Here is an 8,601-nt window from a genome sequence, read left to right as displayed (position 1 = left end):
TCTTGAAGAAATGATACCAGCTGAGCTCTGAAAAAAAGACTAGGAGTTAGTAATGTAAGGGAAATAGAATTTTCCTGACAAAACAGCATATGGTCAGACCTTGTTGTGGGAGGCAGTTTGCTATCTGACATCAATGAACTGAAAGGAGCTCAGGAGAGTTGAAGGGGAGTGGTATGAGATGGGGCTACACGGTAGACAGTGACCATGTTAAGTCAGCTGTCTTAAAGATACTGGGCTTCTCCTTGAGAAGATCAGGAAATTAGAGTTTTATATAAACAAGTAGAATCATTGGATTTGTATTTAGAAAAAGTTGTCTGGCTTCACATGGATGATGCTAGAGAGCCATTTAGGAAGATATTGTAGTAGTCAACATGAAATATAATAATAATAATTTTATCTTGAAAGTATGGATTGAAATAAATTGGTGAATTTGGGACATATTTAGATGAATGGTTTTAACACATGCTCTCTAAGATGGAAATGACCCTGAATGTTCTATGGCAGCATTTGGCCCTGAATCTTTGATCTTGCAACACACAAGACAGATATTTTGACTTTTAGGACACACGTCTGTGGATGTACATGGATTTTAGTGAAAGTCAAAAAATGTTGCAGAGGAGTAAAGCACTACAGTAATTTAAAATAGCCGCAGATACTAATCCTACTTTAAAATGTGTTGTCCATTTAGATTGTGGTAGCTGTTCCCCCGCGTAGTTCTGCAACCAGTAGCATCAGCACTATCTGAGAACTTCTTAGAAATGCAAATTCTTGAACCCCCACTCAAGATTTACGCACCAGAAACTCTGAGGTGGTAAATAAACAGATAATTTTGATGTACGCTAAATTGAAACAGAGGAGCCACAAGACAAATTACACTCATTTCAAAATGCCTAAGACTTTCTACCCATCTCTCTTCCTCTCCAGAATGAAGTGACTAAAAGAGATGTGCTTACAAGGATAGCCTTGAATATGTTCTTTGTGTCTTTTTTTAAGCTAGTCTTTTGTAAAATCTGGCAATTACTTGAGACGCACCTTACAACAAACAGAGGCCCAGCAGTTGGTGGAGATGTTACATTTAATCATTTGTTCCTTTTTTCTTTGAACACACATCTCCTTTGTGGTTAATATGTGTCAAGTCCTGTGCTAGATGGGGGGATGTGTCCTGAACAAGACAGAAAGTCCTTGCCTACCCAAAGTTCGGGTTTGAAGAGTAAGACACTAAACAAGCAAATGAACAAAATAATTTCAGGTAATTGATACATGCTATGAAGAAAGTCACATAGTGATTGAATACAGGAAGGTCAGGAAATATTCTGAAGTCTGAAGGATGAGAGGAGCCAGTTATAAGAAACCCAGGGGAATAGAATTCAAAAGAAAGAGAAACAAACATGGTATACAAAGATCTTAATACCTAAATAAGCTTGGTGTGTTTCTGGAAAAGAAAAAAAAATGCCACTGTGCCTAAAATATGGTGAATGAGGAAGGTGCTGGTGTATCTCAGTTGAATACTGCTTGTCTATAACAATAGTAATAATCTCCGAGATTTGTCTAGTGTTTTCAATTTGCAAAGCATTTTCAAATCCAGTAGATATTTGCAAATTCATTACTGAAATGGCCTTTTAAATTATTTAATTTTTAAAAGTAATCTCTACACCAAATGTGGGGCTTGAACCCACAACCCAAAGATCAAGAGTCACTTGATCAGTCACTCACCAATTGAGCCAGCCACATGACCTTCACTGAAAATAGCTTTATCAAGTGAAGAAACTTCAAAGAAGGGAATAGTAAAATAAATAAATAAATAAATAAATAAATAAATAGGAAAGGAATAGCAGATAATACTGAGAAAAAACAATATCAGGCACTTGTGTAAGCACCATCCACATACTCCACTTCTACTTGGAGATCCATGTGTTTCTGGGGAAAATGACTCGGAGATCTGAGCAAATGACCCGGGGAAACAATCCTTACATGCCATCACCATTTGCTTTAAGGCATCTTGGGCATATGACTTAGGCTGATCCAGTCAGTGGAAAGCTTAGGACTCCTGTGACCGCTCTTCCCTGCTTGACTGAGTAGGGAATCTTCTGGCTTCTGGCAACCACTATGGAGCTCTGAGGGGAGCAAGGTTTAGGATGGAACTAATATCTCAAAATATGGGGAAGAGAGGCAAAGAAATCAGTCCTCTGCATCTTTGAGTAACTGGATGTCTTACCTGCAATAATCCTGCCTCTAGATATTTTGCCAAAAAGTATGAGTCAAAAAATTCCCTTGATTGTTTAAACTTTTATTATTTAAGTTCCCATGGCATTTTCTCTTATGTGTAGCCACAAGCATCCTGATACAGCACTTTAATGGTCCCCGCAAAAATCCTTCGAGGCAGATTTTATTGTGGGAGACATAGGGGCTATTCACAAATATTGTATTTATTTTCCTTCCACTCTCCTTTGAAGTTAGGTGTGACTGTGTAACTTCATTGGCCAATGAAACACACATAGAAGTGGTATGTGATGCTTTTGGGGTGGGAGTTTTAAGAGTTGGTGTGCAATTCCTCTTCTGTCGGGGTGATCATGGAAGAGGGGGTTGAGATGGAGCCTCCAACAGGATGGGTCCTTGACTAAAGTAGGTCAAGCACTCCTTTTCAGACCACTGTGGACATGTAGCTACGTAACAAATGATCTCGTAACTTAGAGGATTGACATGGAGTGTTTCAGAAACATATATTATCTCACAATTTCTGTGGATCAAGAATTTTGTCACAGCTTACCTCTTGGGTGAGTTTTTGGGTACCTCTACCTCAAGTCTCTCACAAGACTCCAATCAAGGTGTTGTCCTGGACTGTGGTCTCATCTGAAAGCTTGGCAGGGAGATCGTTGGCTTCCAAGGTCATCCATGTGGTTATTGGAAAGACTCAGCTACTCACAGGCTTCAGGACTTCAGCTGCTTTCTGATTGTTGGCTGGAGATCTCCCTCAGTTCCTTACCATTTGGGCCTCTTCATAAGGCCACTTATACCATGGCAAGTGGATTGAGAGAGAAAGAAAGAATGAGAGAGAGAAAGAGGAAGCAGAAGCAGCAGCAATACTGAAGTCCTACCTTTTTTTGTAACCTAGGTCCAGCCCACACCCATGAGCAGGGATCTTTCAAAAGGATGACTCCCAGAAGGGAGCGCTTGCTGGGAACCATTTTAGAGGCTGCCTATCACAATGAGTGAGAAATAAACTTTGACTAGGCTCCTGAGATTTGGGGGTTGACTTTTGCTGCAACCTAACCTAGCCTATCATCATTTGATACAACTTTTATTCTCCATTGTTCAGAAGAGGAAACTGATATTCAGAGAGATGTAGGGGCTTGGCCAAGACACACAGTTTGTTACTGGCAGAACTAGACTTTATATCCGTCTGACTCCAGAGCCTGAACTTCCATTCACTGTGCACATTAAGCAAGTTGGAAATGTGGGGATAGAAAAGGCCTTCAGTTTCCATCAGTGGGACAGTAGCAACCCTCCACAGCAGCTGGAGTATACTGAGCATGGGGGGTGAGAGGGTGAAAAGAAAGAACCCAAACAAAAACATGCCCTACTACCTTGTAATCTGCTTTCCAACAGTTCTTCATTTCCTACGCTATAGTGATCTAAGTTACTGGCTCCAACACACCGTATATTCCCAGGTTCACCATCCTTCTTCCATCACTTCAGCAGGCCCAAGTTTCAACCCACCGCCAAATGCAGAATTGATTTGTTTGGTTGTTTGTTTGAAAGATGGACAGAATTGAAGATGATTCGTCTAGATCATTTCATCAACCTCTTCCTATTACTGATGAGTCAATGAAGGCCAGAGAGGAGCTGTAACTTGCCCAAGGTGACACAGCACACTTGTGGCAGAGATGACCGCCATTGCCAGAATCCCAGTGCAGGCTCCTTTTCATGATGGCACATGCCAACATCACAGAGATCCTACAAAGCAGGATGACCTTTGTATGTTAACAGTACGAGCTCATCCAAACAAGCTGTGCATTGTATACAGCTAGGTCAGTCAAGAGCTTTCCTAGCTATCTTCTGGAGGACCTTCTCTCCTTTCCTTCCACTTCTACTTTTAAAGTTCCAAAAGGTAACTGATACCTCTAATTCCTTGCACCCACATTCTGTTTCCATCCTAGGCTGCATCCCAGTCTTTTCCCCCCTTAATTTCAGTTAGTTATATACAGTGTTATATTAGTTTCAAGTGTACAATATAGTAATTCAACAGTTCCATACATCCAATCCACAAATTGATAAAAAATTCCACACATGAGTGAAATCATATGGTATTTGTTTTCTTCTGCTGACTTATTTCACTTAGCTCCACCCAGGTCATTACAAACAACAAAATTTTATTTTACTTTTTTAATAACTGAATAGTATTCATTTTTATCTTCTTCATCATTCTTCAATCAGTGGACACTTGGGCTGCTTCCATAGCTTGGCTATTGTAAATAATGTTGCTATAAGCATCGGGGGGCCTGTATACCTTTGAATTATTTGGGTAAATATCCAGTGTGATTGCTGGATTGTAAGGTAATTTTATTTTGAACTTTTTGAGGAAGCTCCATACTGTCTTCCACAGTGGCTGCACCATTTTGCATTCCCACCAACAGGACACAAGGGTTCCTTTTCCTCCGCATCCTCGCCAACACCTGTTGTTTCTTGCGTTGTTGATTTTAGTCATTCTGACAGGCATGATAATATCTCATTGGAGTTTTGATTTCCATTTCCCTGACGATAAGTGATGAAAGCATCTTTTCATGTATCTGTCGGCTTTCTAGATGTCTTCTGGGGAGAAATGTCTGCTCATGTTCTCTGCCCATTTTTAAATTGGATTATTTGTTTAGGTGTTGAGCTGTATGAGTTGTTGTTTTTTTCTTTTAATAATTTATTTATTTGAGAGAGAGAGAGAGTGGGGAGGGGCAGAGGAAAAGGGAAGGAGAAACACCAGCAGACTCCTCCCTGAGCTTGGAGCCCATCCTGGGCCCCATCCTACTACCTGAGATCATGACCTGGGCAGAAAGGAAGAGCCAGAAGCCCAAAGGACTGCACCACCCAGGGTCCCAAGTTATATCAGTTCTTTATATATTTTGGATACTAGCCCTTTATTGGATACATCATTCTCAAATATCTTCTCCCATTCAGTAGGTTGTCTTTTAGTTTTGTTGATTGTTTCCTTGTTGTGCAGAGCTTTTTACTTTGGTGTAATATCAATAGTGTATTTTTGCTTTTATTTCCCTTGTCTCAGGAGACATATCTTGAAAGAATTTGCTGATGTCAAAGAAGTTATTGCCTGCGTTCCCTTCTAGAATTTTTTATGGTTTCAGGTCTCACAGTTAGGTCTTTAATCCATTTTGAATTTATTTTTGTGTATGGTGCAAGAAGATGGTCCACTTTCATTCTTTTGTATATTGCTGTCCAATTTTCCCAGCATCATTTGTTGAACAGTCTGTGTTTTTCCCATTGGATATTCATTCCTCCTTTGTCAGAGATTAATTGACCATACAGTTGTGGGTCCATTTCTGGGTTTCCTATTCTGTTCTGTTGATATATGTGTCTATTTTTCTGCCAGTATCATGCTTTTTGATTACTACAGCTTTGAGATATAACTTGAAGTCCAGGATTGAGGTGTCTCCAGCTTTGTTTTTCAAGATTGCTTTGGCTATTTGGGGTTTGTTGTCGTTCCATACAAACTTTAGGATTGTTTGTTCTAGTTCTGTGAAAAATTCTGTTGGGGGATGCCTGGGTGGCTCAGTGGGTTGGGCCGCTGCCTTTGGCTCAGGTTGTGATCCTGGGGTCCTGGAATCAAGTCCCGCGTCGGACTCCTTGCTTGGCGGGGAGCCTGCCTCTCTCTCCACCTCTGCTTGCCTCTCTGCCTGCTTGTGTGATTTCTCTCTCTCTCTTTCTGATAAATAAATAAATAAATAAATGAATAAATAAAATATTTTTTTAAAAATTCTGTTGGTATTTTGATACTGATTGCATTAAATGTGTAGATTGCTCTGAGTAGTATAGATATTTTAATAATATTTATTCTTCCAATGCATGAACATAGAACGTCTTTCCATTTCTTTGTGTTGTCTTGAATATCTTTCATCAATGTGTTATAGTTCTCAGAAGACAGGTCTCCCACCTTGTTGGTTAGGTTTATTCCTAGGTATCTTATTATTTTGGGTGCAATTGTAAATGGGATTTTTTTCTTAATTTCTCTAGGCTGCATTTTATTCTTTCAGAGGCTAGGATTGTACTACTTAGTACTCTTGAGTCGCAAGTGACAGAAAGCAGAATTTAAGCTGTTTTAATTTTAGAAGGGAATTTACCAACCCATGTCCCTGAACTTCAAGGGATGAACTAATTGAAGACTCAACAACAATAACAACAACAAGACTTAGCAATGTTGAATAACAATCTGAATATTGTTTCCATTTCACTTACATTTTCTTTCTTTCCATTTCTTGGATAAAACTTTTGGTTTTTTTTAAACGTTTGTTTTTAAATTGAGGTATACATTACAAAAAATTCCACACATTTAAAGTTTGATAAAAATCTGATAAAACAAAAAAAATTGATAAAACATTTTGACTTATGTACCCACCTACAAAACTATCTCCTCAATGAAGAAAGTAACTATATCCATCACCTCCAAAAGTGACCTTTTGTAATCTCTCTCTTCCCCACCATTAATTGGCTTCAATAACTATAGGTTGGTTTGCATTTCCTAGAATTTTATATCAATGCCATCATGCCGTATATATTCTTTTTTGTCAGGTTTATTTTATTCATCATAATTACTTTAAGACTTACCCATGTTTTACATTTGTCATTAGTTTGCTCCGTTTTAAGTGCTAAATAATATTCTATTATATAGATATATGACATTTTACGTAGCACAATGTAGTCACATGTTGATGGATACATTTGGGTTATTTCCATTTTGGGGCTATTACATATAAAGCTTTTATGAATATCCATGTGCAAAATTTCATATGAACATATTTTTTTCCTCTTGGGTCCAAAGCCAGGAGCAGAATAGATGGATAGTAAGATAGTTGTACGTTTAACTTTTTAAGAAACTGCCAAAAGGTTTTCTAAAGTGTTTGTACAATTTTTCTTCTCTACCAGCTGTGTATGAGAGTTCCAGTTCTTCCACACCTTTGTCAACATTTGCTATAGCCAGTCTTTTTAATTTTAGCCATTTTAATGGATATGGAGTGATATCTAATTGTGGATTTAGTTTCCATTTTCCTGATGACAAATGAGGGTGAGCCTCTTTTTGTGTGCATATTGGCATCTATAGATCTTCTTGAATGAAATATCTGTTTCAGTAATCACCACGGCTTTAATGGCACTCTATAAATTTTGATATGTTGTATTTCAATTTTCATTCGGGTCAGAATACTTTCTAATTTTTCTTTTGATTTATTCTTTGCTCCATGGACATTTAGAAGTGTGTTTTTAGTTTACAAATGCCTGGAGATTTTTCAGAGCTCTAATTTAATTCCACTGTGTTCAGAAAACACACTTTGTATGACTTGGTTCCTTTTAAATGTGTTGAGGATCCTTTTATAGTCCAGAATATGGCCTATCTTGATAAATGTCCCATGCGCACTGAACAAGAATGCATACATTACTGTTGTTTATGTAGAGTGTTATAAAAATGTTAATTAGGTCAAATTGGTTGACAACACTGTTCAAGTCTTTCATATCCTTTGTGGTTTTCTGTCTACTTGTTCTATCAGTTTTTGATAGATATTTAAAAATCTCTGACAATAATTGTGAATTTTTCCTTGAAGCTTTATACATTTTATCTTTTATCTGACCACTGTTTTCTTTTATCTGTTTTATAGTCATTTAAAGACAAATATATAATTCATTTAATGGAATTCACTATTTTAGTGTATTTAGTGTAGTCAGTGGGTTTTAGTATATTCACTGTGTCGTGCAACCAATCACCATTATTTAAGTTCAGAGTGTTTCTAAGGAAACCACATATGTATTAACAATTAGTCCTAATTCTACCCTCCCCCCAACCCCTGGCACCCAGTAATCTACATTCCATCTCTGTAGGTTTGCTGATTTTCTGCTGTAAACCCAATCCTATACTGAGTGGCCTTTTGTGATTGGCTATTTCCCTCAGCATAATGTCTTCAAGGTTCATCCATGTTGTAGCAGGTGTCAGAATTTCCTCCTTTTAAAGGCTGAATAATACTCCATTGTATGGATATACCACCTTTTGTTTATTTACTCATTCATTAATGGACACTTGGATCGCTTCCGCCTTCAGGCTATTATTAGTAATGTTTTTTAAACATGGGTGTACAAATACTTGTTCAAGTCCTTGCTTTCAATTCTTTGGGATATATTCCCAGAAGTGGAATTGCTGGATTATACAGTAATTTTATTTTTAATTTTTTGAGGTACTACCATACAATTTCCCACTAGCAGTGCACAGAAATTTGATTTCTTCATATCCTCTCCAACACTTTTTATTTTCTATTTTAAAAATAAATTTTTTGATAGCCATCCTAATGGCTCTCACATGGTATCTCATTGTGGTTTTGATCTGCATTTATGTAATGA

Source organism: Lontra canadensis, unplaced genomic scaffold (assembly GCF_010015895.1).
Source record: "Lontra canadensis isolate GAN:19392208 unplaced genomic scaffold, GSC_riverotter_1.0 scaffold122, whole genome shotgun sequence".
Taxonomy (NCBI): domain Eukaryota; kingdom Metazoa; phylum Chordata; class Mammalia; order Carnivora; family Mustelidae; genus Lontra; species Lontra canadensis.
The sequence above is the reverse complement of the archived record's forward strand: the minus strand, read 5'-3'. Positions refer to the sequence as shown.